The 24,390-nt window shown below is 40.7% G+C and overlaps 1 protein-coding gene across 3 annotated transcripts in view; it reads left to right on the top strand.

Annotated features, from left to right (window-relative positions):
- The first annotated feature begins 8,522 nt into the window (after positions 1–8,522).
- The window catches only part of SORBS2 (sorbin and SH3 domain containing 2), a 221,503-nt gene continuing 205,635 nt past the window's right edge, over positions 8,523–24,390 (top strand). For 2 of the 3 annotated variants that reach the window (XM_042983004.1, XM_015545140.2), the window contains exon 1: positions 8,523–9,384. The gene's annotated coding sequence lies outside the window, so the exon portion shown is untranslated. The remainder of the gene's footprint in view (positions 9,385–24,390) is intronic. The other variant, XM_007098994.3, reaches the window with a different exon arrangement.

Raw genomic sequence — 24,390 nt, 5'->3', positions numbered from 1 at the left:
ACTTCCATTAAAATATACTGCCTACATCAATGTGTTCGAAAGCTATCTTCCTAAAATACAAACATGATCACCTCTTTGTTCTTTTCAAACACCCTATGGTGGTTTCCCATTTCCTGAAGGACAAACTCCAAGGTCCTTAATGAGGAGAACAAGGTATTTCACAAACTATCACACATCTGCCTTTTCAGTCTCATCTCTTCTTGTGCCTGCCCCAGCCTGCACTTCAGCTACATTCAACTCCTTGGGTTCCCCAAACTGCAAATTTGCTTTCCTGTCTCTGTGCTGCCCTGGAAATCCTATCCCTGATTTCCCGGACTAGCAAGCCCCTCTTTATCCTTTTGGCCCAGCTTCAGTACAGCCCCTTCATGCAGCTCAGGGACTAGCCATTTTCTCATCTCTCATGACTGCCTGGATACAGTCGTACTGAAAGGCAAATCACATTGTAACATAACTACTTATTCACTTGTATTTTCTCCCACCCAGAATGTGAGCTGTAATTTAGTAATCTAACACCGGATGAGGTTCTTGGCATGTAGTACAGGATAAAGGAATGCTTGTTGGATTGAATCGAGGGATGGCCTTGGAGGAAGATACAATTCACCTGTGACTTCCCCCGCCGGCTCATTCATTCATTTGTTCATTCATCATATCTGCCTCTACACACCAGGTGCTGTGCTAAGCAATGGATATAAGGTGAAGACAAAACAAACGATCCCCGCTCTCCTGAAGTTTATAATCCCGGAGGACAGACAGAGTTTAAATAAATAAGAGCACAAGGAGAGTGTAACCGCACAACGTGCATGGTCTCTCCGTCATTGGGCTGCCCTAAAGCCCTGTCTGTGAGTGGTGTCGCTTTCAAAGTCCAGTTGTATACTTGAAGAAAAAGGTGACTCTTTCCTAAAAGGGCCACTCTGACACAAAACATGATTGATGACCCCTGGCTGATACCTGGCAGACAGAGGGAGCTTGCTGCCTACACACAATCGTTCCCCATTTCTTCTTCAATAATAGAACACTGATTTATCTAGGGCTACGTGTGTCCAGCTCAAAGACGGCACTTTTGAACCTCACTTGTAACTGGGAATGGGCAACGAGATATCAGTAGAAATGCTGGAGTTACGGAAAGGTTCTTCACAAGAGGCCAACTCGTAATGTGATAGGTCGATTATATCTTGATTTTAAAAAAGAAAAAAAAGGAGGCCAACTCAAGTGGAAAATGTGCCCCCTTGCACTCCTTTGCTTTTTCTTGCCTGGAACATGTACATGATGTCTGCGGTACAAGCAGCCATTCTAGACTGTGACTATGCCTTAAGGATAGAAGCCACTTTCAAAAAATGGCAGAACAGGGACCCTGGGGCCAGCTTTCTACTAGCCTTGAACTTTTTGTCTCTCACTTCGGCATGGTCTTGTTTAAGCACTGTAATTTGGGTTTGCACGTATATTCAGCTAATCCTAATCCTAACAGATACCATGATAAAACTATTTCTCATGTTACCAAAAATTGAACAATAACCTGAGTTTGTTTATAATCGCTGAGTTGAAAACCTTTTCATATATTACCTTACTTGATCCACATAAAAATCCTGTCAGAAAATCAGGGGATCCATTCATGTCACCTAATTGATGAAAGGACAGCCACCAGCCCCCTCACGTATCTTAGACTTGGCTCATGCTATTCCCTTGGTTTACAGACTTGGTTATGTCGTTCCTTCATTAAGTCCTCCTCCTTATCCTTCAAGACGTAGTTTAGTATCAGCTCTCAGAAGAGTTTTCTTTATCCACACTCATGCCCACAGTAAGTTAGCTGTGAAGTGATTTTTGTGCTAATTTAAACCCACAAGGGCTGTTTACAAAATTAATCTTCTTCCTTCGATGTACAAATTGTCCAAGACTATTCTCGCTCGTTACCAGTTTAAGCCAACTCGCCGGCAACTAGGACCTGCGAGTCTTACTTTTGAGGACAAAGGAAATGAATTCTGACTTGGGTAGGCGTGGGAAAAGAATCGCCATTCTTGATTATCATCCTAACGGGAAAAAATGAAGCCCCCCGTCCAGGATTCCTCAAGATCACATGCTTTATTTTCCCAAGCTGTGTATGCTGTCACTGGTGGGCCTTTAACTGGGTATCTACGACATCCAGGCGTTTTTGTCTGGGGCGGGGGGGGGGCGGGGGTGTTGTTTTTCAACCATTTTTCCCATTTGGCCATTTCAACCAATTCTCACATCAGGCAGTCGGATTCTCAAACATGTACCACACCAGGTATTACTCAGACCTCATCACATTATTTGTTCATTTTGACGAGTAAGCCAAAATTCTAACCGAACAATTCTAACCCCACGTGCTTGTAAAGGGGGTCGAGCCCCTCTGGCTGTCGTTTCTGTGAGATTTGTGCATGTGGCTCCCGCGGGCTTCGGCGGCCGCCTCTTCAGAGTTGGCAGAAACGGCCCAGCTTTCACCTCGCGCCTCCTAGTGCGTTTCAGCGGCTCAGGTGAAAGCGGCAGCATTTGTTCTAAAACGCTTCTTGCCAGGTTGTGTTTGCCAAGGCTGATGTGTTTCGTCACTAATTCAATAACGCGGTGACGGCAGGGCCCCCAGGCTTTTCTGTGCGACCGGGCATCGCGGCCATGGCCGCGGCCCGGAGGCACCTGGGCGTCACTGTTTCCAGAGGAAACAATGGTAAGTGGAAAAGGTCACCAGAGATACACTCCGTTGATCTGGTCAGAGTGCCTCTCGGAGAACAAAGTGTGGCCCTTCACAGCGGAGTGAACGCAAGCAGCCTCCTCTTTCCAGGTCACTTTCCAAGCCTATCATTATGAAGTATAAACAACCAAATTCCGTGGGAGCAAGTGCGCTTTTTCTATATTGCTCACAGGCTCTCTGGCAACGCAGGCCTAAAAAGAAGCCCCGTATGATTTTCTTTGGCAGGAGCAAGCAAGACTTATTTGTGTTTGGGCTCACCAGGGCTGGGGGTGGGCTGCGGTGGGAGGGGCAGGGAGAGTTCATCGTTCGCTAGCTTTTTCTTTTGCTATGGGCTGATGCTACAATTTTTCCCCCACCTGGTAGCGACGCGTATTAATGCCCGTTTTAAGATAAAGTTGTTCTTGTAAGCTACCGTGATTGGAGACGTCCATAAGCCCGGAGCTTGATAAACCTGAAATACTCAAAACAATGTTGTTATTATTAACCGGTCAAGACCAAGTTCTCCGGGTTTAGGCCTGGCCAAATCTTCTTCCTGTATGTCCTGCCACATCGTCCCTGTTCTTCACCTGGACAGAATGTAGGACTCCAAGTGAGTTTTGGTAATTGCTAATGCAATGTTCTTTTGTGGTGCACACATGTTATTTTTTGTGTTCATAGACACTCAGATTTTAAAACCAGTTTTATATGGCTGGCATTTATATGCTTATCGTTCGCCCTTTGGTAGGGTTTTGTTCTTCTGTAATCATTTTCTCATTTTAATTTATTCAATAAGTAGTTTTCCAGGAAGCCTTCCCTCTGCTGGGTTTGTTTCGGTTTCTGGTACCTCTGATTTGTCAAGGTCGTTCTGGATTCTTATCAAGGTCAGACTCTCTCAGAGGATGTGAAGGCATCTGATTAATAGCCTGTGGGTCAGTCTGCTTCCCAGCATACATTATTCTTAGCGGATGGGATCTTAAAAATAAATCCAATTTGCTTTGCTGAGATATTCCAATCCTCTTTCTAATCCTGCCCAACGTAGTTGTCACCCTTCCCATCTTGGTCCTACGTAACAGTGTATTGTTCATTTCATTGCTAATGTAACTAAACATGCAAGATTTGAGAACAAACTTTAGCATATTCTAGTCTATTTGTTGCTAGGAATTAGAAATTCAGTCTAAGCCTCATAATAGCCTGTGCTGTCCCATTAAACAAACCATGCTCAAATTCTATTCCCTAAGTTGTACAAAGAGCTTCTTTGTTACACCAGGGACCGGATCCCTTGGTAGACTGTCACCCAGCTGTGGAAGCTGGAGGGATAGGTGAGGCTGCAGGAGGACATGTTGCTTTGATCAACAGTTATCTCGCTGATTTTTACAGTGGCGAGGGAACCAGATTAAGAAGGATTTCAACATGGGAACCAAGGGATAAGTGGCTTAATAACAGTAAAGCAGGAAATACAGCAAAATAACAGACTTCTTTCAATAAAGTACAAAATATTTCCGATACTTTCTACCAAAATGGTCTCTTAATAATGTTAATAATCATAATGATAATAACCACCTTAATCCGTCCCTAACTTATCAACTCGTAGCTTTAACTCTGATAGTTAGGCCCTCATCAAGTAATCTTACCTTAAATCCGTTTGTGTTCTGAACACTATCTTTTGTTTTTATTTTAATCCTTTTTTGAGAGCTTTTTATCTTGACAACAAAAATTTTCAACTTACAGAGAACTGGAAAGAATAGTAAAATAAACTAGAAATACCCTTCACCCAAGATTCACCAGGTATTGGTGTTTCGCTGTATTTTGCTAGCCCTCGGTAAACAAATCCATATCTATCCATCCATCCATCCATCCATCCATCCATCCATCTATGTATTTATCATTACAAGAGCTAAATTATGCCATACATACACACACACTACAAATATACTTTTACGCATTATTATTCTTTCTGATGAATTAGGTGACACTTCAACATGTTTCCTAAGAACTTTAACGCCACAACATAATCACCAAGTTATGCAAATCTAAAACGCAAACAACACTATTACCAAATATACAGTCCACATTCACATTCACCAGTTGTCTCAATGATGTACTTGCTGCACCTGTTCCTGGCCCAGCCCCTGGTCCAGGGTTGCACACAGCCCTCCACTGGCCTCCTTGCCCTCCTTCCATCTGTCCCAGCTCCTCGACCCTCTTTTTCACTCGTGCTACGTACTATTTACTATTTTAAACATGAGAGCGATATTAATTTTTCCACGCACTTCTGCTGCCACATTTTTTGTGATGAGATTTGTAGGACCTTAGGTTTTGTTTGGGAAAATCATTCTTCATATGATGCCCGTAGTATTCAGTATTTTTCATACTGAAAAAAACATTCTGCATGGAGATTTTCACCCACTTCCAAAGAATAAAAACCAAAACAATTAGCAGTAGGAATTACTGGCTTCTCTTGGCATGCCAATGGATATCTTATCAAGTTCTAGTTATGTCATAAATTTAATTATAACACTTACATATATAAAACTTTTGAAAATGCTTTTAATGACCATTTTGTTTAAAATTCCACATGAAGACAACAACCTCAACGGAGGAAAGAGGCTAAAAGGGATGGACAGGAAATGTATAGGAGGAGGTAACCGAAAAGATCATCAAACATGAACAGATATTTAGGGGCAACTGGGTGGCTCAGCAGTTAAAAGTCTGACTTCGGCTCAGGTCATGATCTCGCGGTTCGTGGGTTTGAGCCCCATGTCGGGCTCTGTGCTGACAGCTCAGAGCCCGGAGCCTGTTATGGATTCTATTGTCTCCCTCGTTTTCTGCCCCTCCCCGACTCGTGCTCGGCCTCTCTCTGTCTCTCAAAATTAAACGTTTAAAAAAAATTTTTTTTAACATGAAGAGATATGTAATTGTGTTAGTAATTAGAGAAACGCAAATTAAGACAATAACAAGCTATTACTCCGCGCCTATTGCATTGGCAAAAATTTTAAAGCAGTGTAATGCCAAGTGTCCTACCATGGCTGATTGGAGCAAAGATTAGAATCTGACACAGAGCATTCTAGGTAGAAAGCTGCTGGCAATTTATGAAGCATCTCATTTGGCTCAGAAAGATGAGATGGAAAAATCCTATTCGTTCCCTGAAAAATCTGTATTTAGCAATTTTTTTTTTTTTTTTTTTTAATGAACAAGTTAAGGAGGGACAATGAACGTCAGAGACATGAGGTAGAGCAGAACCAGAAGGGTCATGACAGGCACAGTGGCCAGAGCTGGGAGGGGTAGGGCTTGGGGGAGGTGAAGAAGCCAAAGGGCGCAGAGATAACAGAGCTCCCCCACAGAGAGTGATATATAACAATTACTCAAGAGAGCATGAGGGGCACCACGAGACATAGAAATTAGCCTCAGTTCCTGCCAGTCTTTTACTCGGAGTAGCTTGCGTGTTTTCCAGTTCTCTTTTGGGGGACTGGCATCTGGGGACATAGTGACGCAAGAACATACAAGATTTTTTCAAAAGAAGGCCCTCAAAATTCCCAAGGAAAATGGCTAAAAATATTCTCACACCTAGCCAAAGAATCAGTCACAGGTAGGTGTGGAATAAAGACATTTTCAGACCTGCAATGCAAAGAAAACCCACCCTCAAACACAAAATGAACTAAGATGTTTCTTAATAACTTTTTCTTTAATTTTTTTTTTAGTTAACATATGGTGCAATACTGGTTTCAGGAGTGATAACTTTTTTAGCATGCCAACATTTAATCAAAATCACTTAAGTTTTTCTGAAGTTATAATACTGACAAAGGTGTGATATTGAAAAGGTGGACTGAAACACAGACTTCACACTCTCCAGTCATTCAGCACGTGTTCAGACAGTGTTTTAGGTCCTCGTCCAAATTGTTTTAAGATACTGAAATATCTTAAAGTTATAATTAAGGGGCGCCTGGGTGGCGCAGTCAGTTAAGCCTTGATCACCGCTCAGGTCACAATCTCATGGTTTGTGGGTCTGAGCCCCACGTCGGGCTCCACGCTGACAGTGCACAGCCTGCTTGGGGTTCTCTGTCTCCATCTCTGTCTCTCTCAGCCCCTCCCCCGCTTGCTCCCTCTCTCTCTCTCAAAATAAATAAACATTTAAAAAAAGAAAATTAAAACATGGACGGCAAGTAAGACACGGATGGACAAGGTTGGCTTTTGGGGACGTGACAGAGCAGAAGAGTCAGACATGAAAGGACATAGCTAACAAGTCAACGGGACACAAAAAGTATGGCAACAGTAGAGGGACATCCCAGGTACAGCAGAAGCATGGCGGAGGCCCCTGCGTACTCTGCCTGGGAGTGTCATTGGCGGGGTGGTCTATTTGAGCAAGGTGTTGACAGATTATGTAGAAAAGGCAGATTTGGATGGAGGTCAAAGGTACTGGGCAGCTAAAATCTGGTTGAGAAGCTTTGAGGTAGCAGGGCCATCTGCTAGACAGGGAAGCAAGAAATAGGAGTAATGCAAGGTTACTGAAACGTGAGGAGTGAAGAACGGGTTATGAGGCAGAAGTTGAAGGGAGGGGCAAGTTCAAGGTGCCACACGCTGAAAATAACTGAAGGGAAGGTAACTTAAATGAGAACAGGTGAGCAGGCTTCAAACAATATGGAGTCACGAGGACTGTACCAAGCAGAAAGGCCCATCCCCTAGATCTGTTAACCCTGAGGTGGCTCAAACCTACCAGATGTGAATGTGGTTGGAGAGGGAAGGGAAATGGGGTCACCAAATCTGCATCCACGGGGTTCTTAGCATACTAACGTTGGTGAATTGCTACGGAAGGCAAGCGTGCCGCTGGGGGTAGGGAGATGCAATCCTGGGAAAATACTAAATCGATGACTACTAACAAATGAAGCATCTACATTTACAAATCCAAAGTGTTAGCGCGGCTCTTTCAAACAGGTTGCTAGAAATGAAAAAAATGGGATGGTGTCTTAGAAATACATCACATAGACCGTGACCGGTGACAGTATTGAAGAGAAGAGTGGGGATTTTGCAGAAAATATAAACGGTTAACAGCGTTAATCATGGGGAATTCCCAAAGGAGGTGACATTTTAAGGAAGGATGGGGTGTGATCCATCTAACAGAGAAAGTAAAACTATTCCTGCTTTGGAGATAATGTGTAAAGCAAAAGGTTTTTAATTTGGTTTGGATTGTTAAAGTATTTTTAAATTAAAAATAAGTTATAATTAGGTTAAATTAAATAAGTTATAGTTAAATTAAAAATAAGTTATAATCATTTTCTGCAATAGGAAAGGGGAATTTTTAAAATTCTATCTTAAATTGTATAATACATCAAAATATATTCAAATAACTAGATGCATGAAATCCATAGGCTGCCTCTTATAAAATATCCTTATGTGATTCGGTTGTTGTTGGCCCTATGTAATGAGTCGTAGGGCTTTGTTTCAATCACGTGGCTACAAGCTCTTCATTTAAAAACACAAAGTATAGGGGTGCCTGGGTGGCTCAGTCCATTAAGCGGCCGACTTTGGCTCAGGTCATAATCCCGCAGTTTGTAGTTTGGAGCCTCAGGTCAAGCTCTGTGCTTTGAGCCTGCTTCAGATTCTGCGTTTCCCTCTCTCTCTACCCCTCCCCGACTCACGGTCTGTCTCTCTCTCTCTCTCAAAAATAAAAAAAACAATTTTTTTAAACAATAAAAATAAATAAACAAAAACACAAAGTCTAACTGCCCACATCTGCCAATCTCCCTTATGCCCATTCGATGACGTGAAGGTAGAATCTGTTTTGACAATGGTTCCCATTAGCGTCTCTACAGTGACTTACATGTTATTAACCTGGAAAGACCCGAATCCATCTACCGAGAAGGGCTTCCCTTTCTCAATTTCACATGGAGCACTGGCTCATCTAGCAAAAGTTCCTAACGAAAGCTGAAAACTCAGAGCACTTGTGCTATCGGTGAAACATTTAGAAAGACACCGGAAGCTACCCTCCGCGAAAAATGAGGAGTTTGGTGAAAAGAAATTAACAAGCTGTGTCGGTGTGCCGCACATGATCAGCCATGCCTGCTGTCTAAGTCTGTCTGTTGGTTGTTGCCATGACTACGAAAAGCCAGTGGAACCCAATGAGCTGTCTGCAGCAGTGCTGAGAGGGCCAGCCATTTTACTTATGGAAAACCGTGTGGCATATTCTGCTGAGCGTCGCCCTGGAAGAAGCATTTTCGAAAGATCCATTCAGAGAAGAGAGAAGAAATGGGCAGGCTAGCACGCAGTTATTACGGCCAAGCATGCCCGCGAGCTGCCGTTTGGACAAGCTGTTGCCTGCTGTTCCCATGAGCTGATTTGAGAAAGTGGAAGGCAGAGCGATCATGCTGCATATCTGCTATCAGACGGCAGAAGAGGGTTTTGTCTTGGGCAGGCAAGCTTCCCCTGCAATGTTATCGCAGCTGCTCTCTAGCTGCTTATCCTGAAAACTAGTGACCCCAAAGGAGGGCGTTACCATCTGCGAACGGCGGTCCTGTGCGCGGCTGCTGCATATGAGCCGCAGGTCTGAAGAAGCAGGTGTGTGCTCCGATGGGCACCGGACTGTAACGCAGGCGGGCGCTCTCGGGTGTACCTGCTTCCTGTTAACAGATTGTTGGCTCGCAGAGAATCTGCCTACACGCTGAGACTGAGGCTGGGAAGGAGGTCCCTGCGTATCCTCTTGACTGACAGAGGTAAGCTTCTTTGCCTTTTTTTTTTTTTTTAAAGCAATGCATAACAATAATTTGGAGCAAAACTTAACCTCAAAGATTTACACTCACTGTGCTTTCTGGATTCCCCAGAGAAGCATGCACACACACACACACACACACACACACATTTCCATAAAATAGTGTCAGAAACATAGAGTTGTTATAGTGACTTGGGCTCCGGAAATTGTATGACAAAAAAAAAAAAAATTACAATATGCCTTGGGGTTTAAGATATTTAGTGTTGTAACAAACCATGACAGCTTGTTGTTCTGGACAGTCTTCATAACCAACAACCTTTCTCCCTTATACACAATGGATCCTTTTATTAACTGTACTTTGACATATATTAAGAGAACTACATGGAAAATCAGCAGTGTGAAAATTATGGAACATTTCTGAAGCTGCATAAATGATTTCTTTGACAGCCCTTAACAGCATACCCACGTATACATTTCAATCAAGGAATTCCGTTCCCTATTTAGGTCACAATAGCCAGTGGATTTTGCACTTGCTTATTTTGAGCTTAGAGTCGTGGCGTGCCGTTTGATTTACTTCAGGGTGGTTGTAAAGCAAACGGTGTAGATATTGGAAGCGGCTCACACTTCCTTTCCTAGTATCACGCATGCCACGCTAGCCCAGAGCACAACACCCCCATTGTGCTCCCCCCCCTACCCCGGCTCAGCATCCAAGGAAAGAAAGGAAGGGAGATCTCTGCACTGAGTTCAAGCACGGCTATATAGTATGTGCCAGTAAACTTCTTCTATTGCCCAGTTTTTCTCCCAAGCGGATAGGTTTCAGAGACAGAGACTGAAACCAAACACACTGCACACCTCCTGCAAACACTAACGTTTGCTGAGGATGTTTGTTGTCAATAGCACAGACTTTGGATTGCAGGACGAGTTGCCCCTTAGTGAGTATTTCTTTGATTGAGAGTCTCTGAGGAACAGAGCTGTTTCTGTGCATTGAAATGGGTCAAATCAAAAGCATTGAGAAGGAAATGACCAAATAACGATTAAATTCGGTTTCAACAACATTCTTGCTTTCCCTAAGTCAACTCTATTGTTGGTCGACCAACGTATCAGATCGTTTACAATGCTACTGAAAATATTTCATGCAAAACATTTTGTTGGAAACTTTGAATAAAAAGCTCTACTGAAGACTGAGGCTACCATGAAATGTAAAATAAAGAATATCTGAGAGCTCCTCCTAAGAAATGTATTTTTATTGCTTCCTTTTTCCCCAAAATACGGATGACATGGGAATCACCTTTATTAATTAAGTATATTGTAATTTTTATTGCTACATATGAGCGTACGTCACCTGTTTCACAGAGACAGCAATGGCAAAAGCCCTCTAGTAAGTGACTTATAAAGTAGAGGGATAATATCTTTCAAAACTCATGTTCTAAATGTCACCGGTACTCAAGATACAAAGACACAGACTGAGCAAACTCAGTCTAGGGAATCACGTTCAAACATTTAATAGTGAGAACAAACAGGAATAATGCCTATTTGTTGCATGTGAGGCGTTGTATGGAATAAATTGGAAGTGATAGCATTGTACTCCACTCATGTTTAGCTTTCAAAGGAAAGCTACATGAACAGACTTAGTTTTGAGCTAAATTCTGTAAATAAAAGTATCAGCCAAGGAAGTGTTTCTGTTACAACAGAATAAAAGGTAGAGAGAGCTTCTCTCCAATTTAATTCCTTTTAGAACTTTGCACAAAAAGAAAAAAACGCTTAGAATTAGCACAGTGAAAAGACCTGCAACAAGAAAACAATTTTGTATTAGTTTTTCTTCGACTGGCCGTGAGACGAACAATCTGCGGAATACCTCAGGTGCACCTGCTGCCGCGCCTTCTGCCTTCGTGGGGGCACCATGCGCGAGGGGACCCTTGGCTCACGGGAGGGGTGACACACAAACTTTATACCTGTGCTATTTTTCCCTACATTAATAACCTTTAAAGGCGATATGCTACAAAAGATTAGCATTCTAAGTCCACTGGTGCACGGCACATCTACACAGTTATTAATTCAACAACTTTAAGGACCACATACAGAGATGTAATACCTATCTTTCAAAACCACCCCTTAGCTTTTGTCTATTTACGTACCCTTACTTTCTGCCACTTCCCAGATCACTTGCTAGCAATATCAAATACTTTGTAATTTCCCAAATGCACTATGCCAAACTTTTTTTTTAATGTTGTTTTTTGTTTTGGTTTTTTGGAGAGAGAGAGGGCACGAGCAGGGAAGGGGCAGAGAGAAAGGGAGACGCAGAATCCCGAGCAGGCTCCAGGCTCCGAGCTGTCAGCACAGAGCCCGACGCCAGGGCTCCAACTCATGAACCTTGAGATCAGGACCTGAGCCAAAGCCGGACGCTTAACCGACTGAGCCACCCAGGCGCTCCACTATACCGAACTTTGGCAAAGCCGCTGTACAGCCTTTTCTTTAAGTCTCCCCACAGTGGCAGCCACCTGTCACGTATCCTTGAAAATGTAGCCAGGATGTCTCCCCAGATGTTTCCTCACTTTCTCCTTCGCCTACATCTGAATCTTATGTCTGTAGTTCTGCTCCCTGTACCGTACTACATCCTGTCTCTGCTCACAGGCTCCCAGAGTTTTATTGACCCATCAATGTACTTTGCCCGGTGTCCAGGACTTGGCATTTAGTCATTGTCCCGGTAACCTCAAACTTCACTATTTTCGTATTAGTGACTGTAAATACAGACTTGATCTCAAAACAGAAAACCTATTATATATTATACTACCTTATCAGAGAAACTCAAGATATTGAAAAGTAGCAATGAGTCTCTAATTTCCCTCACGATGAAAAGATGGCTTCAGGGCCACAATGTGATAAAAGCTATAAATGTCCTATATCAGCAATTTTTGAGGAATAATTTTACAAAATGTAAACTTTAAACAGAAATGGCCTGAAAGCTTTAGTAACTAGAAGATGCTGGGTTTTTTTTTATTTACAGGTATTATGAATTTGCAGGGGTAAATAAGTATAGTAAGTACTCCTATTAGAAGTTCATTCTAAAATCAGACCATTTAAAATTAATATTGAATTGCTGATAATTGATAATTATAACGAAGATACTTATGGAATTATTCTTCATACTGAAGCTGGAAGGAAGTAGAGGTCATGAACTGGAAAGAGACCAAGTAATTGACATAGAACCTATAATTGCAGAATTTCTTTTAATTTTCCTAAATAAGCCTAAATATTACTGGTAATCACTGGTTACGTTAGGCTTACATTAGGCTACAACTTGGGCTCCTGGATGAACCTGTGAGGATCTCTGTTAATATACACATACTTCTGGTTATAGAGACTTCCCACACTTTTACTATACTATATGGCATGATAATCATTTTTTTAGTTAGGCCTAAAGGTTTATAGCCTTTTTATGAAAAAGTTGACACAATGCTGTAATCAAAAATAAGAATGGATTAGGAATTTTACTAAGAAGAATTTAATATATATTACTTTGTGTCCACAATAACCATGTTGAAAGCAAAAGTTGTATTTAGTATTATATGAAATTTGTACATAAATTAGCAAAGATTAGGAAGTTTCAAATATACAAATGTTTGAAATAGAAATCAAAATATTTAGAAAAATCACTTAAGTTCAGGTTTCTAGGGGCGCCTGGGAGGCTCAGTCAGTTGAGTGACCGACTTCGGCTCAGGTGATGATATCACAGTTCATGGGTTCAAGCCCCACATCAGGCTCTGTGCTAATGGCTCAGAGCCTGAAGCCTGCTTCGGATTCTGTGTCTCACTTTCTCTCTCTGCCCCTCCCCCCACTCACACTCTGTGTCTCTCTCTCTAAAATAAACATTAAAAAATTGTTTAAAAATTCAGGTTTCTGCACTTTTTCACATTATGATTCAGCATTGACTTTTAAAATAAGTATAAAATAAATGGCAGCTCTTAATTGTCATGCTGTCCTTTTAAGGCTTACTTTGGCTATCTTCCAGCTGATTTTAATGTATAGCATGCTAATTAAATAAAAGTGTAAGATGACATTGGTTCTATTCATCTTAAAGAACTAAGCACATTTAATCAGCTATTTTAAACTGTCCATAGTAATTAGACTTCAGGAAACGTGATTCTGTAGTATTTGTACATCATTTTTAGTATTTTCTATTTTAAGTAAGTTATATTTTGAAGGCCTAAATTATTTATAACTACATTTGATATTAAAATGAGTCTGTTCTTGTTGCATTTTATAATAAAGTATTATAATATTTCATTATATTAGCTATTTTTTCAAAATGATCCCCAAACTAATGATTTCTTTATGGATATGTATATCAAATTCTAAATGATCACTGCAAAAAATTATATGGTGATTTTCCAAATCTCTTTACCTCATTTCTGAAAAAGTTAAGACATATGCCTTTAGCCTTAAGGAAACACTTCTGTAGCTATTAAGGAAACACCTCTGTAGCTACCGAGTTCCAATATTGACAATTAGGAACTCTTATTCCAGCTTAAGGTTAATTAAGATCATCTTATTTAAGTGACAGAGAACCAGCAAAGACAAGTTTCCTTGTTCGTGTTTTTTTTTTTTTTTTTTTTCTTAAGTTTTAACAGCATGACATAGCCATCTGGAACTATACTTTCTTGTCTCCTGGTCTTCAACACAGAAATGTCTATTTCACCAGCTAGGAATTTTAGCCAAAAGACAGTGGTTTCCTCCTTCCCCATGCAGGTCAGGTATGCATATGTCCAGCGTTGATGATGCACCTTTAAAAAGCATTATTTGAAAGAAAAACAAAAAGGTTTTCACTTTTCTTAAATCTAACTAAAGATCTCACTTTCAAGGGAAATTTTCCTACCCCCCCAAAATAATAATAACATAGCGATATTATCATTATAGTTCCTAATTTATTTTTACATCCAGGTTATAATTTAAGGAAAATTTATTTTTAATCAAGTATAGTATTTGAAAGTTTCAGTGCTTTTTAAAATTTGTGTGGTTGTCTACTTTTTAAATGCTTTACTTTCTATTTAACCTAGACATTCAATCTTTTGACTTTGTTTATGTTTTCTCAATTGTCAGCATAAATTGCGAATCAAAAATACTTTATTGTAATCAATTATATCCTCATTGATTGGAGAGTGAGTCCGATCAACGTAATAATAATTCTTCATTTTGGATTCTTTTCCTCATAATTTTTTTTTCAGGAATGTGAGGAACAGCATAAAACCTGCAGGCTCTAAACCTCCTGATGTTCTCTTCAGAACAGTGGTTAAAAGGCTCAGCCATAAGGAATCCAAAAAACTACAGCAAAAATAAGCTTGTAACCAAGCTTTGCAGCACATGTTAAAATTCTCTAAGAGTGCAAGCAAGGAATGGCATGAGGAATGGTGTTTTTGTTTTAATGCACAGAAAAAGCATATGCAAATGAGACATTCTAAAGAATTATTATCGGCCATGCTGTAGAGAATGTATCTGTGTAAATAGTCATTCTGTCCTCCTCTAAAAAGCTGAAGTCCCTGTACCGTCTTCTAAGTGGGGAAAGGTAGCTTCTTGAAAGACATTTGCCCTCTATGAAGGTGACCGTGGTAGAGACAGCAGCCCTTTGATCAAAACAAAACAAAACTGAAAACAAAACATGCACATGCTTTTGACTTTGTGGGGAATCATCTACCATCTGGTGACAAGTCAGCTACTTCTGGCTCTTTAGACTGTAGTAATATCAGATCATAATGCTTTATAAGGTTTCCTACACTTAACATTACTAATCCAAAAAAGCAACACTTGGTTGCTTAAAAGTGAGCTATTTCGTAGATGATCAAGATGCCTTCACATCTAAGTGTTTCAATTCTCTGTGTTTAAGTTAACAAAGGAAAAAATACTGGATAACGATTTCATCCGTCCTGGGCTAATTGTGTCATCTGGTGAACAGTTTGAGCCCTCTCTGAAACGAGTGTACCTAATCTGTCAGGTACATAATTGCAGTATAGTAAATATTATATACTATATCCTGTGGGGATAAGTAACTTCTAAAAGCATTTGCCTCTCAATATCTAGATTTAAAAATTTACCTGGCATAGCATTATTAATAGCAAGGATGATTACTAGTAGTGAAGATTAAAAAAAAACTGATAACCACTTAGTTGTTCTGGAACAGTGTGAATAAACTTGCGTTGTTTGGTATACCTTGAGCACTGGCTTGAACCGTTTAGGTAGCAGAAGTCAACGAGGGCGCAGAAAGTAGCAAGAGCTAGCAGGAGGAAAAGGGCCAGGTTGCTTGGGCAGAGTGAGTCACAGGGAAAACGCGGCTTGCTTTAGAAGAGCGGCTGGAACATTGCAGGCATGCAGCAAACAGGTCAATATATGAAATATTCAGTCAGTATTTGTTGAATGATAAATAGCTCATAGTGATCAGTTCTTCCCTGTGTTGTGCTAAGGCTGCTTGAATTCAGAGACAAAGTAATAATTTACAACAACTATGATTTTTCTGAAATCATAAAATAAAATGACATAAATAAATAGAAACATATTTAACATAAATAAAAAACATCACAATTTTAGAAAATGCTATTACTTTAAAAATTAAATTACAGGGGCGCCTGGGTGGCGCAGCCGGTTGGGCGTCCGACTTCGGCCAGGTCACGATCTCGCGGTCCGTGGGTTCGAGCCCCGCGTCAGGCTCTGGGCTGATGGCTCGGAGCCTGGAGCCTGTTTCCGATTCTGTGTCTCCCTCTCTCTCTGCCCCTCCCCCGTTCATGCTCTGTCTCTCTCTGTCCCAAAAATAAATAAAAAACGTTGAAAAAAAAAATTTAAAAAAAAAATAAAAAAAATAAAAATTAAATTACAGTCTTCCTGGTGAGAAGCACTGTATTTAATAATTCTATAAAACAAGAGTGGAACCAGAAGCTTAGATAAAGCTCAAATGTAACACATCGTTTGGTGAATAATTCAGACCAAGAAAAATTGATTTCTACTCTTCACTTTCTTAAAGCCTCTGGTTATAATCGCATTCATCAAGCAATATGACCAACTAAAGTTAAATTTTTCCTTTTTAAATAAGCCTAAGAGAGAAAGTTTAAACCTAAAATTACAAAATTTAAGATCTTTATTTTAAGGCTTTAAAATACAGTTAAATAGAGGAGCACCTGGGTGGCTCAGTTGGGTAAGTGTCTGACCAGCTCGGGACATGATCTCATGGTTCATGAGTTCGAGCCCCACGTCAGGCTCCGTGCTGACAGCTCAGAGCCTAGAGCCTTCTTTCGATTCTGTGTCTCCCTCTCTCTCTGCCCCTGCTGCTCACACCGTCTCCCTCTCTCTCAAAAATAGATAAACATTGGGGCGCCTGGGTGGCTCAGTCGGCTAAGCGTCCGACCTCAGCTCAGGTCACGATCTCGCCATCCGTGAGTTGGAGCCCCGCGTCGGGCTCTGGGCTGATGGCTCAGAGCCTGGAGCCTGCTTCCGATTCTGTGTCTCCCTCTCTCTCTGCCCCTCCCCCGTTCATGCTCTGTCTCTCTCTGTCTCAAAAATAAATAAATGTTAAAAAAAAAAATTAAAAAAAAATAGATAAACATTAAGAAATATATATATATATACATATATATATATATATATGTATATATATATATACATATAGTTAAATAGAGAATTCAGGATAGAAAAAGGGATCAGTCTGGGAGATATTTTCAATTTAAAAACTGTAAGAGCTGAGGGGAGGGTGGGTGGCTTAGTCGGTTAAGTGTCCCACTTTGGCTCAGGTCATGACCTCACGGTTCATGGGTTTGAGTCCCACGTGGGGCTCTGTGCTGACAGCTCAGCACCTGGAGCCTGCTTTGCATTCTGTGTCTCCCTCTCTCTCTGACCCTCCCCTACTTGTGCTCTGTCTCTGTCTCTCAAAAATAAATAAACGTTAAAAAGTTAAAAAAAAAAACAAAACATAAGAGCTAGAAGACTTTACATGGTAATCAAAGTATCTGCTTCTGATTAAACCTAAGAACACAATAAAAACCCGAACAACCAGAGTCCAATGAACTACAGAAAAAATTATTCAATTTATTCAATCCAAAAGGTGTTGATAATATCAAATTGTATAGAGTTTAGTCTGTGTTAGGTACTATCCCAAGAGCTTTACCTTGTTACCTTGTAATGAAGGATCTGGGAAATTACAAAACTTCCAAGGTTATTTTAATTGGAATTTTCCAGAAGTATTCAAATGATCTTAAATTACTTCCCAAAGAGAGATTTAATGAACAACACATTGAGTTGCTACTTCTTAGATGCTCTCATCCCACTTTGTACACTATATTTCTTTTATTTCATTTTTATGAAGTTTTTGTATATGTCTAATCTTTCTGTGCAAAAGTAAACTCCATGAGAGAGCAACAGAGTTTTATTTCTATTTTTACCACCATCATCTTGTCACATGTATGACCAAGAGTAAATTAAGTAAAGGATGATTAGCCCAAGTAGGCAGTTATATCGTATGTCAACAAATAATATTCACGCCAAAGAAAATGGATGTAGTCAAATTAATATATACTGTCTGTTATTCCATGTAACCTCCATCACGAGAGGGGCACCTGGGCTCAGTTGGTTAAGCGTCCAACTCCAGATTTCAGTTCAGGTCATGATCTCATGGTTCGTGAGTTCAAGCCCTACATTGGACTCTGTGCTGACAGTGCGGAGCCTGCTTGGGATTCTCTCTCACTCTCTCTCTGTCTCTCTCTCTCTCTCTCTCTGTGTCCCTCCCCCACTCATGTTTGCTCTCTCTCTCTCTCTCTAAAAATAAATAAACTTTCAAGAAAGAAAAAAAAACACATCATGAGAAAATTAATTCAGTCTGCACATCCTTAGTGTTTGTTTGCTTCTTTGTTTTGTTTTTTTGAATTGTTTGGTTGGTTTTGGTTAGAATGTTTTTCATGTAAAACAGTAAGTTAAATGTCAGAGCAATCCTTTTTAAGTCATCAGACTCCTCAACAGAGGAAACACAATCTAAAATGATCTGGCTCATTTAAACCACTATAGACTTCTTCCCTGATGTAACCTCCTAAACAACCTAACTATGTGTTAGTTGTCTATGACAGTCAAGAAAACAATAAAAATGTAGGAAAGCATAGCTACCTCCTTTACCGTAAAAACCATTATTCATTTGTTGAAAATATATCTGTTTTGGGAAAAGGGCTTTTTTAGGTCAGTAATTCAGATGAATGGTAATGTATCCTGAATTCTTTGAAACTGACTTTATTTAGAAACATGACTTTTTACATGATATGTGGTCTGAAAGCTGATTATATCACTGGCTTCCTTTCTACCAGAGATTTAATTTTATAAGACTAACATAACTGATTGACTTCTGTAATAATGACTTTTTTCTTGAATTAAAAAAACAAACAACTTCCTTCTGCAGTTCACAAAGGGTTTTGAACATATTTTAAATTATTTTCTAGATTTATTGGCAGCAGAGAGGACTTCCATCGCCCTCATTATATAAATAAAAGCAAATGACAATCAAAGCCCTAAACAATCTAGTTTAGTTTGAAAATCACCTTCCTTTGACACAAAGTCCCACAGGTCCCTTCAGGGGGACATGCGCCTCATATATTGGCAGTTCTCCGGTGAAATAATTGAACTTGATCCATATATTATTACATGGTGCATTAATGCATTATAATCATTTTGAAGGCTACATTTTGCTTCCTTTGAAATGAATTGGGAAAACATACCCTCAAAACTCTGGTTCACTCTTCTTGGCACTGATATTTCACTATGCGACTGTCAAGAACTAAAAGATTATGATCATAAAATTATGTTTCCTGGGGAATGTTCCATTCACGAACTGCCTCATTCCCAGACTCCTCAGTCATTTTATTACATTTCGCTTCTGAGTCTGTGAGAAGAGACGCTAGGTTTCTACCATCCAGATTAAAACCGGAAAGAGGAGTGAGCAGGAGCTTCTGAACTAGGACCTAAAAGGACCCTGGTCCTCCAAGTATTTGTTATCCGATGGGGTCATGCAACCAACTTCTGAGTTTAGCAGAAATTAGTGGAAGTATTGGTTTGAAATCTTCATGTTCTGATTTCCAACCAAAAGCAAAGCAGTTTTGAGAAATCTCTATGCATTCTATCTAAAGCATCTCCGAGAGTGAGAGTATTTTATCTTGGCCAAACAGAATGGTCAAATTATTAATTGATCAGTGTATTCTTTTGGGAAATAAAGTCAGAATGTCATCCGGCAAGTATAATGCCACATGACAAATGGTTTTAAAATTATCATCAAATTATATTTGGCCAATAAATACAACGGACCCACGAGTTTCTAACTGCCAAGAGGAGCGAAATATCTGGAGTCAGTCACCCTTTCCCGTAGATGGGCTTGACCACACACTGACAAGTTCTCGAACTCTCCTCCTTCCAGACTTTTAAAGATTGCTGTCTCGATTGTACGTTAGTATAAGTTAGCTAGTCACATCCTTTCCAATTTTATCTGATACTGAAAAGGAGGCTTTGTTGGGGGAAAGCAGAGAATGAGAAATCCACAGTTCTGCGTATGACTTAAGGAGAGAACAGAGCCAAGTTTACTATGATGGCAAAGTTGTAATTGTACATTTTAAAATGGTTTTTGAGTTTTCATATCATTCATTTATTGCACACCCATCAAGGACCTACCATGTGTTTAGGCTGAATGAAAAGATAAGAAAATGATCCAGAAAGCCATTAAAAGAGCTTACAGTGCAGTGAAAGAGAGAAGACAAGAGCTCTAATTTACTATAATTGAAGACAGAAGGTGATAAAGTGCTGTAAGGGGGATATAATCAATGCATTTATCTATTCTTTCAAACAGACACACAAAAGCTACTTTTATACAATGAAGAGGTAGAACCTCTGTCTCAAAAGATAAAGTTCTAGAGATGGTAATAACCAGCTCAGGGAAGGAAGAGGTTTTCTGAGAATCAGGGAAGATGATTTAGAGAAAATTATATTTGAAATAGGACTTGAATGAGGTGGGATTTCAACAATTACTCAGAAAAACAAGCTTTGTAGGCATCAAGAATTGTTTCACTCAACTAACATTGAGTTCTCACCCGCTCGCTCGCTGCTTGAGCATAACTGCGTTGTCTGCACAACCAGTCTCTGAGGTATATACTATCATTGCCATTTTACACGAGAAAGGAAGAAACTGAGGCTTAGTGAAATGCCCCCCTGGATTTCATTCTTATGAGTCAGTTGCTGACTTTGAGGAGTGTTTCATTCCAATGCAGGGATAGAGGCATATCAAAAGATTAAGAAGTGAGTATTTTTAAGGATGTGGAAGTAAACGATACAGCTAGAAAATACATGGAGAAGAGTCCAGCTGATACAGTAGAAAGAAAAGGGGAGGAAGGACGAGAAATGAGGAAATGTGTGGCAGCGAGGAGCTAAGCCTGTTCATAGCTACGGACAAAGCTCCAGCAGAAGAGGGGGACGATGCAAAAGAAAGTGTCTGCTCCAGGAACAAGACCCCAGAGGGGTGAGAGAAGGCAGGTAAGACCCAAGGACAAGGGATAGCCCAGCCTCAAAGGGAGTTGGGGAGCCTGGGACCTGGGCGTCGTAGAGGCAATGGAGTAAGTGGGGCCATTCCCTGAGAGCTATGAGAAGGTTGAAGAAGTTCACAAGGAGAGACTTCGCCACCCTGAGGTGTGGGTAAGGTCCAATGATGCAAGTGAGGTGGAGGAGGAACCCGGTCCCATCCACAGTGGAGAATCAACAGAGACACACGGAAAATGGAGTAAAAGCCAATGGACCGAGAGCCAGGAGTTGAGGGCGTATCGGGCAGAGCACCGTCTCACACGCTCTCCTCCTGTATACCCCGGCACGAAATGTCTAAAGACACATTTTTTAAAAAATTATTAATATAAATGACTATGACTGTGAATGGCCAGTGTAGGTGATATTTTTCTGATCCAGTCTTTTTAACAGGAAGTGGTATGTCGCAGGCTGGGGCTGGTGTTTAAAAGCATGGATTTCAGACTCATGCACTGCTGGGTGGGATTCTCGGTTCTGCAGTCTGCTTACGGTGAAGACGGCCAAGGTATAAAACCTCCCTGCAACGTGATTTTCTCATCTAAAATGAGCATACCGAATGTCAAAGACACCTACGTTGTACGTAGCATAACGTCTGAAATAGAGGAGGGTTCCATGTCAACCACTACTGTTGGCTTTAGTTGTTCACGGATTAGAGCTATATTGTAAGAATCTCCTAATTTCTGTGGTCCCGTTACTAGCTCTGAGTGCTCTAAAGTCTTTGGAAGCCACGCACGTGTGTGTGTTTGAAGGGACATGACCAAAGCTACTTTTCAGGGAGACCCTCGTTTGCCCCATCAGGGTACGAAGTCTCAGCCTCATGGATCTCGGGCCCACCTTCTAATGCTCATTCATCAGTTGATCAATTCAGGGTGGTAAGAGATACGGAATTTAAGAGGAATCAGGCAACTGGGTAGATGATGAGGCCATTAACCAAAATGGGAGTAGAGAAGAGTTTTTGTGGGGTTTTTTTTGCTTTGTTTTTTTATATAAGGGAGAAGATATTGGGACATGTAGGACTGGGTACATTTGTTGGAAATATCTAGACGAAGGTGCCTAAAGTAGGCAGCTAGAAATTTCATTTTAGCTCTCAGGAAAGTGAAGGAAAACCTGAAACAAATTTGAACCTCAGACACAGCCTAATTCAAGACAGGAATGGACAGATGACTGTATATAGCTTGAGAATATATTACCTCTACCAATATTATATTATCACCTCCATTAATATTATGTAGAATTAAAGCCATTTTTTCTGATTATAACATTTTTAATTAATAAAAGATTACAATGATGTCTTTTTAGCCACTCTGCAGGAAAAGATCCACATTTCAAAGAGTGGCTTTTGCGGGTGAGAGGGGGGCATCTGGGTGGCTCAGTCAGTTAAGTGTCCGACTGTTGATTTCAGCTCAGGTCATGATCTGATGGCCCTGTGGGATTGAGCCCTGCATTGGGCTCTATGCTGACAGCACAGAGCCTGCTTGGGATTCGCTCTCTCCCACTCTCTCTGCCCCTCTCCTGTTTGCACAAACTCTCTCTCAAAATAAATAAACTTTTTTAAAAAGTAACATTTTTTTTTTAATTTTTTTAATGTTTATTTATTTTTGAGACAGAGAGAGACAGAGCATGAATGGGGGAGGGTGAGAGAGAGAGGGAGACACAGAATCGGAAGCAGGCTCCAGGCTCTGAGCTGTCAGCACAGAGCCCAACGCGGGGCTCCAACTCACGGACCTTGAGATCGTGACCTGCGCCGAAGTCGGACGCTTAACCGACCAAGCCAGCCAGGCGCCCCAAAAAGTAACATTTTGTAAGCCATTGAACATGGTTGCTTAGTATACTTAAGTTAAAATATTTAAATTGCCTCCACCAGTTTTTTTTCCATTTATCTTCACACATGAATTTTAAAAGTGAGTACTAATTTTTAAAATTTGTTTAAAAAAAAAGAAGTGAAATCTTACTGGACTAAATGCAGTTGTTGGGAAGAAAGAATGTAAATTAACGACCACCAGCATATTAGGCAAATTTTATTTTATGGAGTCTAGTATTGAGCAACAGTGATTTTTTTCTATTAAAGTCACAAGTGCGACCAATTTAACTTCCTTGGGAAATATAAATAAAAAGTAAAAAGGTAAATTATCTCCAAAACTTTTTGTGAAGATTAAGTGGCTTATGCATGTTAATAGGTTGTTCATGCCTATTGAACAGGGCCTGGCATATAGAAGGCGCTCAAGAAGTGTTTGCAAGTATTTTTTTAATGTTTTATTTTTATTTCTGAGAGAGAGAGAGAGAGAGAGAGAGTGTGAGTGGGGCAGGAGCCGAGAGGGCGGGGGGGAGGGGGAAAAGAGGATCCAAAATGGGCTCTGCACTGACAGCAGCGAGCCGATGAGGGGCTCAAACTCACAAACCATGAGATCATGACCTGAGCCGAAGTTGGATGCTCAGCTGACTGAGCCACCCAGGTGCCCCCTCAAGTATTATCATCATTCTTATAGAACTCAGTTAAACAGAAAGGCAAGTGCTGTGCACCACTGACTGTCCAGGCTAACCCAGTTTAGTGGTGACCAGTGGGAGTCACAGCTTTTGAGGATGCTTCAGTCTTCAGGGACAAGGGAAGGGATGCTAATAATCGCGCAGCATCACGAGTGCCAAGACAGGGGGGCAAAGAGTCACAGTAGGTGTGAATGAGCCACCCGATGATTTCAGAAGTGTGCATGGCTCACAGGGAGGTTGTGGATTGAGAGAAAAACATGTGTGAATGAAAAAACAAAAAACAAAAAACAAAACAAAAAAAAAGAGGTTAGAGTGGAAGAGAGCCAAAGCATAAGAGACTCTTAAAAACTGAGAACAAACTGAGGGTTGATGGGGGGTGGGAGGGAGGAGAGGGTGGGTGATGGGTATTGAGGAGGGCACCTGTTGGGATGAGCACTGGGTGTTGTATGGAAACCAATTTGACAATAAACTTCATATCTTGAAGAAAAAAAAAAAAAGAAAAGACATGAAAGAACACTGGAGATGGGTTGATGGGTCTTGGATGTGGGAACAATAGGGAGACGAGGGTCTGGTGTGCTGTGGGGTCAGCAAGATGGGTTTTGCTGTTACATGACTTTGGATTTCACTTCTAGCTCTGTGATGGCTAAGCGAGTATGTGGGAACAAGTCCCTCCGCCCCTCTAGACCCTCTATTTTGCTATTTGTAGAGTAGAGATACTAGCACACGCCTGTAAGGATGATCATGAGTTAAATGAGATTATTGTAAATGAGGGCATAGCGCCTGCCTCATCAGAAACACTGAAGGAATGGCAGCCACACCTATTCTTATCACCAATATCAGAATCAGCCTCATGCTAAGTAGTTTGAATGATTTTCTTTTTTAGTTTACTTATTTATTTTGAGAGAGAGAGAGAGAGAGAGAAAGAGAATGAATCCCAAGCAGTCTCCACTCT

This window comes from Panthera tigris, chromosome B1 (genome assembly GCF_018350195.1).
Source record: "Panthera tigris isolate Pti1 chromosome B1, P.tigris_Pti1_mat1.1, whole genome shotgun sequence".
In the NCBI taxonomy this organism is placed as follows: Eukaryota; Metazoa; Chordata; class Mammalia; order Carnivora; family Felidae; genus Panthera; species Panthera tigris.
The sequence above is the reverse complement of the archived record's forward strand: the minus strand, read 5'-3'. Positions and strand labels throughout refer to the sequence as shown.